The sequence below is a fragment of the Patagioenas fasciata genome, chromosome 17 (assembly GCF_037038585.1).
Source record: "Patagioenas fasciata isolate bPatFas1 chromosome 17, bPatFas1.hap1, whole genome shotgun sequence".
Classification (NCBI taxonomy): Eukaryota; Metazoa; Chordata; class Aves; order Columbiformes; family Columbidae; genus Patagioenas; species Patagioenas fasciata.
The window spans coordinates 9,344,154-9,352,231 of record NC_092536.1 but is presented as its reverse complement, the minus strand read 5'-3'; the positions used below and the strand labels follow the sequence as shown (position 1 = coordinate 9,352,231).

General features: G+C 41.3%; 1 long non-coding RNA gene across 1 annotated transcript; it reads right to left on the bottom strand.

Moving 5' to 3' along the window:
* Positions 1–3,447: 3,447 nt before the first annotated feature.
* On the bottom strand, positions 3,448–8,047 carry LOC136108958 (uncharacterized). The gene is made up of 2 exons (XR_010652440.2): positions 7,856–8,047; positions 3,448–6,006 (listed from the first exon to the last, which is right to left on the bottom strand). It is a non-coding gene; the product is annotated as an uncharacterized lncRNA (long non-coding RNA).
* Between the last annotated feature and the right edge of the window lie 31 nt (positions 8,048–8,078).

Sequence of the window (8,078 nt, the reverse complement as noted above, 5' to 3'; positions counted from 1 at the left end):
TCACAAACCCCAGCCAAACCTCCCCAGGTGGTTGGGTGACAGCCTTTTCCTTTTGGTGTTTGGAATCTGTGGCTGCTCTTTGCAGTGTTGAAACTGGAAAGCAATACCATAATGACTGTGCCAATTTACTTTTGCCCGACTTTTTTATTTTTATTTATAGAGGAAGTTAATTTTAATATTAAATTACTGATCTATAGTATGTAACCATGAGACAATTGCTTTTGCTTTGGTTACTGTTACAGGTTGTTGCTTTTAGTCTCTCATTACAATGCTCAGTTCTAATGTAACGTTATCTAACATGCAGGCATGTGGATCAGGGAAAGAAGTTAATTTAACTTAACCCGTTAATTATTTCTGTTAAGTATGAATATGTTTTCCCCAAAGCTGGTAATTTTGGGCTGGAAAAGATACCGCATCTTATTGCTGATGATGAAATCATGGACTGATTTGAAATACAAGAATTGATTTCTTGAATTTCCTTTAATTCTGCAATTAAGTTTTTTTCAAATAGTCTTATGTTTTCAGAAATTAAGTATTTCTAAAAGGCTTTTATGGTTTTGCCTTTTTTTTATTAACCTTGATATTTTTTAATAAGCCTTATCATACTTAAACAAAAAGGGACTTGCAAAACTTGGCTTTAAGAGAAGGCCTTCTGATCTCTACTCTCACATATTCCTTTGCAAGTTGTGTCAGAAAACTGAACTCTTCCATTTTCTGTATTAAAAAGTACAATATAAACAACATAAGAGCAAACTAGCAACAAGTTACTCTTTACATGTGTGCTGGAAGTTTAAGCCCTTTCATTTTGAGTCACCTTTCTAAAAATGTAGCTTTCAGTAAACAGGAATCTGAAATGTTAAAACTTCCAACTAAAGATTTCAGGTTAGGATAGTCTGTATCTGCAGTTTAAGGAAAGGAATAAGCATCAGTTTCCTGGCATTTAGAAATTATTTTAAATTTTTCATGAATTTTTTTTAATACTGAAAAGGTTTCTAACTAAAATTTTAAAACGTTAGGTAATGCAAACTATGGGAAAAGTTTTCAAAGATGGACAAGAAATAACAGTTACGAGATCAGTTTCAGCTTTGTGTTTGTGTGTGCTTCGTACTCTGAAACCAAATTGAAACACATCCGTTAAAATGCTGCTGGTGTTCTTTAGTCTTGCACAAGTTTAACAAGTTGAGGTAGTAGCTGAGCTATTTCAGGCTGTATTTTAGTGCTGCTGGTGTTCAGTGTTATCAGCTAAGGGCAAAATCCAGCCGCGGGGTGACTGTTTGCTGATGCCTCACACGAGACAAGCGGCACGCACTGTCTGAAGCAGATCTGCAACTTTCCTTGTTAGCCACAAGGTGGTGGAACCACAGAGTATGTTTATGGGACATGCAGTATTTTTACAGTTTACTCATTTTATCTGTTTAAAAAACCCTGTTGTTCTGGTTGTTATGGTTGTTTATGTTAGTTTTCTACGAGTTTATTTAAACAAATGTACTGTTCTTTAAGGGATACTTGGATCTCCCAATCTGTTTGTCACCCTTGTAACACTGGAAGGTATCACAATGTGTTCATTTATCTTAACATGCCGTTACTTCAAGGATGTATAAAATGTAAATTGACCAACATGGCTTTTAATAATGTTTAAAATCTGTTGGCAAAAAACAACCCTCTCTGATTCCTTACTGGTTAATCCTTTTGTTTCAGTGCTTAGTCAGCTACTGGGATAACAGTATCAGACCTGGAATTCTTATTATGGAAATTTTAGTAAGAAATGGGAAATATTTTAAGAGAAACTCCCACCCTTTCTCTCTTTACTTTAATTCAAGAAGACGGCGATGTGTAACAACAGCAGACCAGTACACCCACACTAGATTTAAGGGCTTCTGTTCCTTGAAGAATAAACATCTGAAAGGGCAATTCCTAAGTAGATATGATCAAATTAATCAAATTCCTGGTATAGTTAGTAAGTCACTTGTTTATTTCCTCTTCCATTTGTAGTCCAGGTATATTTTCTTTATAAACTTTGCTAACCTTGTCATAGTACTGTTATTGGAAAAATAAGTCTGATGCCATTCGATTCCTTTAATATATGGCACGTGCAACTGAGATACTGGAGCCTTAGATGAATGATAGCTGTTCTCCGTTCTCAACTAGAATGAAATGAAATGAATGTTGATAGGTACTCTATGAAATTTCTCATTGGATGGAATTAGATACATGGATGCCCTTACAACCCAGAGAAGATCTAAAGAAAGCACTTACAGTTAATGATTATTCATTAACAAGGTTTTAGGGAGGAAAAGTAACACAAATGGAAAAGGGAAGCATAATGAGGAATCACTTGGATCATATGGTTTGGAACTAGAAAGTAGTTCTCATTTCAAACTACAGCAAAAGGCTCATGCCCTTGATAACTGTGAGCAAAGACTGTATTGCTGGTGAAAAAACCCCAAACATTATTATAGGGACACCAGGGATTCAGCTACTGTGGCCTCCCAGTTCTGATGTGCTGCAACTCCTCTTCCTCGCTACTGAAAATTCACAGTTCAGTGCGTATCACTTGCTCTTTATTTCCGCTCCCCCCTCCGCCATGTGGCATCATTACATAGGGGCAAGAGTCTATATATAACTGTAGTTGAAACCCCACTGCAAAGAAGGAAAATGCTCACAGAACTAGGAAGTTAGACTGTGATCTAAGCTCAAAGAGTCTGTTTCTGGGCTGCAAGGATAAAATGCCACAACGTGCTATAAGGATTAAATGGTTGAAAGAGTAGGACCGCAGCAAGCTTGAGTATACGTGTTACCTTGATTTTCCTCCTTCCATGACCATATAGCTAGAGTTAAGCCTTCCAGGTCAAGTGAATACATAAATTGTGTTGCCAAGAATTAGAAAATTATTAACTGACTTAGTTTGCCTCCACTTCTGATTCTCTTTGTGTTACCTTGTCATAGTGGATTTGTGGGAGACGATTGTAAAACATGCAGGTGGACCATGCAAATATTTCCCATGTCATTTATTTCCTAGTCATGTTTGACCTTGCAGTAAGACAGACCCCTTCTTTTCCAACAGAAACCACTTAATGTCACTCTGTACTGTAGAAACCACCCCACTGGGAGGTTCAGATTGTAGCAGAGCTATGCCTGGAGAGAACGACAGTATTTCCAGTCTTCTGGTGCAGAATGGACCAGGTACTGGTAAAGTTCTGGGCTCATGTAGGCCTGTTTTGTGAGTTAAGTAAGAGTCTATTTACATCTGTTCAAGCATATTTGGGAGTTAATATGCTTATGGAGTCCCCAAGCCTAGCAGAAGTGTTTGCTCCACTGCTTTGGCTTAATTGCAGTCATGTTCAAATTCTCTTGACAAAAGTGGTTCATCAGAATGGAAGAAACTTTCGGTTTATTTTCCAGTAGGGCTTTTGTTTGTGTAACTGTTGCAGACTTTTTCCCCGGTGGTGCGATGTTCTGAGAACCCAAGACATTCCACAGAGGAACCATATCTCTGATCTGCAGAATTGTTTTTATGACCAGGCCACGTTAGATCCCTGGGGATGTTTGGAAGGGCAGCCTTGTGTACAAAACTGCTTCCTGGCTGGAAGGAGAACACAGCAGCTTTCTGCAGGTCACCCCAAAGAGGGATCACAACGAGCAGAGCTCACTAGTGAGCAGATGGCCTGGTGCTTGGATGCTCACATCTCCCCTGGGGCAGCGTGAGCGAGGCCCATGGGGCAGTTACAGGAAGAGACTCATCCAGTTCCTTCTCATTGTGCCTAACTGAAAAGTGTGCCAGTCTGCACAGAATAGCTCAAATTTCCTCCATTTTAGTCCCATTTTGGGAGAAATTTGGACTATGCTAACCCTAGGTATTACACAAATAGTCAGCTGAAAACTGATCCATATCTGAAAACCATTTCAGCTATAGTAGGTGTTAATGTAAAACCTGCCATAGCAAAAGTACACATCTTCTCAACAGCCTCTTCTAATCTCTTCCTTACTGCTGCTCGCAGCCTAAGAGAAATCTTGGTTTGGGCTTCACAGTTACCTATGAAAACTTGCAGAAGCCACTCAAGAATGGTAAAGGGGTTCCTTTGGGTTCCTGGATAAAACGTACCGACACAGGGAGAGATGTTTCCAGAGTTGAGGTATCAGTACTAACCAAGGCAGCAGAAAGAGGGTAAAGAATTGTGTTGGGTGACTGAGAAGCACCACAATGAAACGGTGAATTTAAATATGATCTCACAGCAGGACACTGTGGAATCTTCTTCCTTCTGTGTCTGTCCAGCAAAAAAATAAAAGTAAGCCTTCTCTTGCCTATGTAAGTTGTGTAGTTTGTTCTTATCTCTAGTATTTCAAGTGTTTATAATCCACGAAGAATTCCAAGGAAGGGAGTTAAGACTATTTATTTAAATATAAATACAATTAAATTATATAATTAGTGCTAAATTATCAAACAACTTGTTACTGTTTGGATAATTTTGGGTTTCATCAGAGTTAATATTGTTGGAATTGTTTTAACACTACCGTGTTAGGGAGTCAGTTTCTGACATTTTATACTGCTGTTGCTAGTGCTTCAGTATCTCATAGTGCTCTGTTTTTGGAAAAGAAAATCTAATCCTAATAGTTCAATACTGAAGGGTGTTGAAACTGGACTGCTAAACACCTCTCAGTTCAGCCCCAAAGAGAGGGGAAAAGGAAAGGGAAAAAACATGGGAAAAATTGTTATTCTGGATTTTTTTTTTAAATTTTCTGAGAAAAGCGGTATGAAAAAGGGATCCAAAAACTGTATTGGGGGTGGGGGGAGGAGTCTAAGGCATTTGTAGCCTTTCTTTGTACACAATGTTAAATAAAATCTCCTGTATCTATGTTTGTCAGGTTCCTTTGGTCTTATTTAACTAAAAACTAGGCTTATATTAACTGAACGTGTGAATTGCATTAAACTGAGTTTGCTAGAGGTATAGAATTGAACACTAGTGTTTGGAAATAAAAGCTATTTCCTGTTTTACAAGGCAAAAGCAATATCACTTAAAAGCTAGAGGTTAGTACAGCATTATTGCTGAACTGTTTATTGTTTTAGTTTAAACAACTGTAACGTGTGGCAATAGTTTAGATGGAAGGCAGAGAGGCAGCTGGGAAAAATGGTCCATTTTCAGATCTGTGTTACTCCTTTTGTAGGAGCGCTGCCTCCAAATGCAGCCAGCCTCAGACCTCGGAACCTCTACGCCGCTCTGCAGAGCACTTGAGCTGTAGTTACATATTTGATAAGAAATAAGCTCTGGCCTCTAGTCCTTCAAACATTGCATGAAATTAGTGCCTTCTAGCAGGAACCAATGTAGAATCTGAACCAGTTATTTAAATTAAGTTCTCTTGGTGCTTTAAATCAAATATTAAATTATTAATGTAATTAATGTGGTTTTGTTTTAATATAGTCCAAATTTAAAATAAAATATAAACCTCTCTATAATAAAAAGATACTGGCTTGAAAGCTCTCTAACCGATTTTCATTCAGTGTGGATCACAAAGATGATGCTTAACGGCAATATCCAAAGTAGAGAAAAAAATAACCTCCATCGCCTGGCTGGCGATGCTGTGCTTGGTGCAGCCCAGGACACAGTTAGCCCTTTGGGCTGCTAGGGCACACTAGTGACTCCTTTTCAACTTGCCACCAACACAAACCCCTAGATCTTTCTGTGGGGCTGCTCTCTAGCCTCTCATTCCCCGGTTTGTGCCTATAACTTGGATTACGCTGTCCCAGGTGGAGAATCCTGCACTTGCTCTTGTTAAATTTCATAGGGTTGGTCACGTCATACCCCAGGTAAGAGTTCTACCCGGAGCTCTGCTCACACAGCCACGCTCCTACCGTGTCAAGTTCTTCACCGGACTGGCACTTCTCAGGTGCTTCTCCCAGACACTTCCCCCACTTGAAGACCCTGGGTGAGCAACTGTGCCACTGCGGTGACAAGAATCGCAGAGGACAAGCTTGTGCAAATCCAGCCAGTATGTGCTTACACTACTTCCCTGTAACGAGAGAGAACAAACAAAACTTAAGGCTGGAGCAGGATGAGAAAGAACATGTGAGTGCATAATAACCATGATGTTCTGTGCAAACTGCTGCACAGTCCCCTACTGAGCAGATGTTTCTTCATTTTCCAGACAACCCTCGCGCTGCTTCCTGGGGCTGGGAGCAGACTGCCCTGGGGGAGCTGCTCCCCGGAACCCGCAGGATCCACCCGCCAGGCTGGGGCAGGATTAGCTGTACCTGCCCTGCTCCCTAGGACACTGTTTTGCTCTTTGTTAGAAGTGTCCAATTACGGAGACTCTGTAATCCTTCTGGGCAATCTAATCCAGAATATAACCACAATGAGACAGTTGTCCTAGTGGACAGATGAACCACTCTTGCACACATTACAGGATATAATGCTGAAATATTATGCAGTTTTTTTCAGTGACCTTTTAAGTTCCTGAGCTAGGATACCAGCCATATGCACTGTCAGCTGGTTCATTAATTCACTGAGCTGAACGAACCCTGTTCTGTTTCCTGCTAGAAAACAGAAAGTAGAGACCCTTGGTGAGCTATCAAGAGAAATATATTGTATAAAACACAGAAAATTTTCACATCCCTAATACGGAAGTCATGCTGCTGATTGTCACTGAAATGCCATTTTTTTTACTGATAAATAACTCTTAAACCAGTCCAAAGGTAGAAACACAGAACATTACTTTGTTGAACATACAATGGATCACACAGTGGAGTGACATTGGTGAGATCGTTGCAAAACAAATATAAAAAATATTACTTAATTATTAAGGAGCCTTTCAATGTCAAACAAGTACAACCATGTCTGTGCGTCAGCCTTCCAGGGGAATCCCTGCCAGCTCAGAACAGGCAGACGGACAGAGAAATGGATGGGGAAGGACATCTAAACAAAATTACTGACTTCATGGGACATGTAAACAGGAAATTTTTCCCACGATGTAAATCAAACTATGTTGTAACATCTGGAAGCATACGTCCTCTCACTTTTAAAGGGAATTCTGATGAAATATAGGTGTCACTTACTGTGATTTACAATTTTAAAAATTAAATTTTACCCCAGATAAGGAGGGGACTGTAAATCATAGTTTCTCTCACCAGTCAGCAGTCCTGTGAATTCTAGGAAGGAACGTACCTCAAGGGAGAGGCTGCAATGCAATCTTTTACTGAAGCATTTCTTTTGATAAAACAGCTGAATTGCTGTTGGGAGAGAGGCTTTAACCCGGGGTCTGAACTAAACAGAAACTCTGATGGGGAAACTTTCACAGGGATCAGCACATTTTCTTAGCTACTGCATTCATAGCACTTTCCAGCCAATGCCTGTAAATACAGACTCTGCTATACCTCCCACTAAAGCACCAACACTGTAATTTGGGTTTATTAACTGCAGTTGCTTGATATTCATGACAACAGTCATATATCCTGCATAACAACGAGCTACAAAACTCAGTGCAGTCTTTCAGGAGCCAGAAGTCTCAAGGCTCGTGTTCACACAGAGTTCTTGTAACCTGAGAAGTCAAAGCTACTCTCCACAACCTTTTAAACTGTATTTACTCCTCGCTCAAATGAAAAGCTATAATTAATCTAATAGTGTACTATGAGGCACAGGGCCAGGTGCAGGAGTCTCGCAGGCCCTCACCGCCCGGGCTGGGCTGCGGTCCGTGCCGCTCGGGCTGCGGCCACAGCGGCTCCGCGGCCCCCGCCACACGGTCACACTCGAGCCTCGCCTCACACCCCCGGCTCCCCTCCTCCAGGTTTCTCTGAAGATCAAAATTGGTTTATTTCAAAAAATAAATAAACAAATAAATAAATAAATAGAACTTTTTTTTTTACCAGAGCAAGACCCAGGCTTTGGGCCGGGGCCGTGGCCAACGCCCCGCCTCACAGTCCTGCCTCAGCCGAGGGGCAGCGCAGCCCCCTCAACCCCGGGCCACCAGGGCGGGCCGCGCACCCGCGCCACCTCGGCGGAGGCTTCCCGGGCCTCGCCCCCGCAGGCAGCGCCCGGCGCCGGGGAAGCCCCGACCGCCTGCCGCTGCCGCTGCCGCCCCCTCCCCTC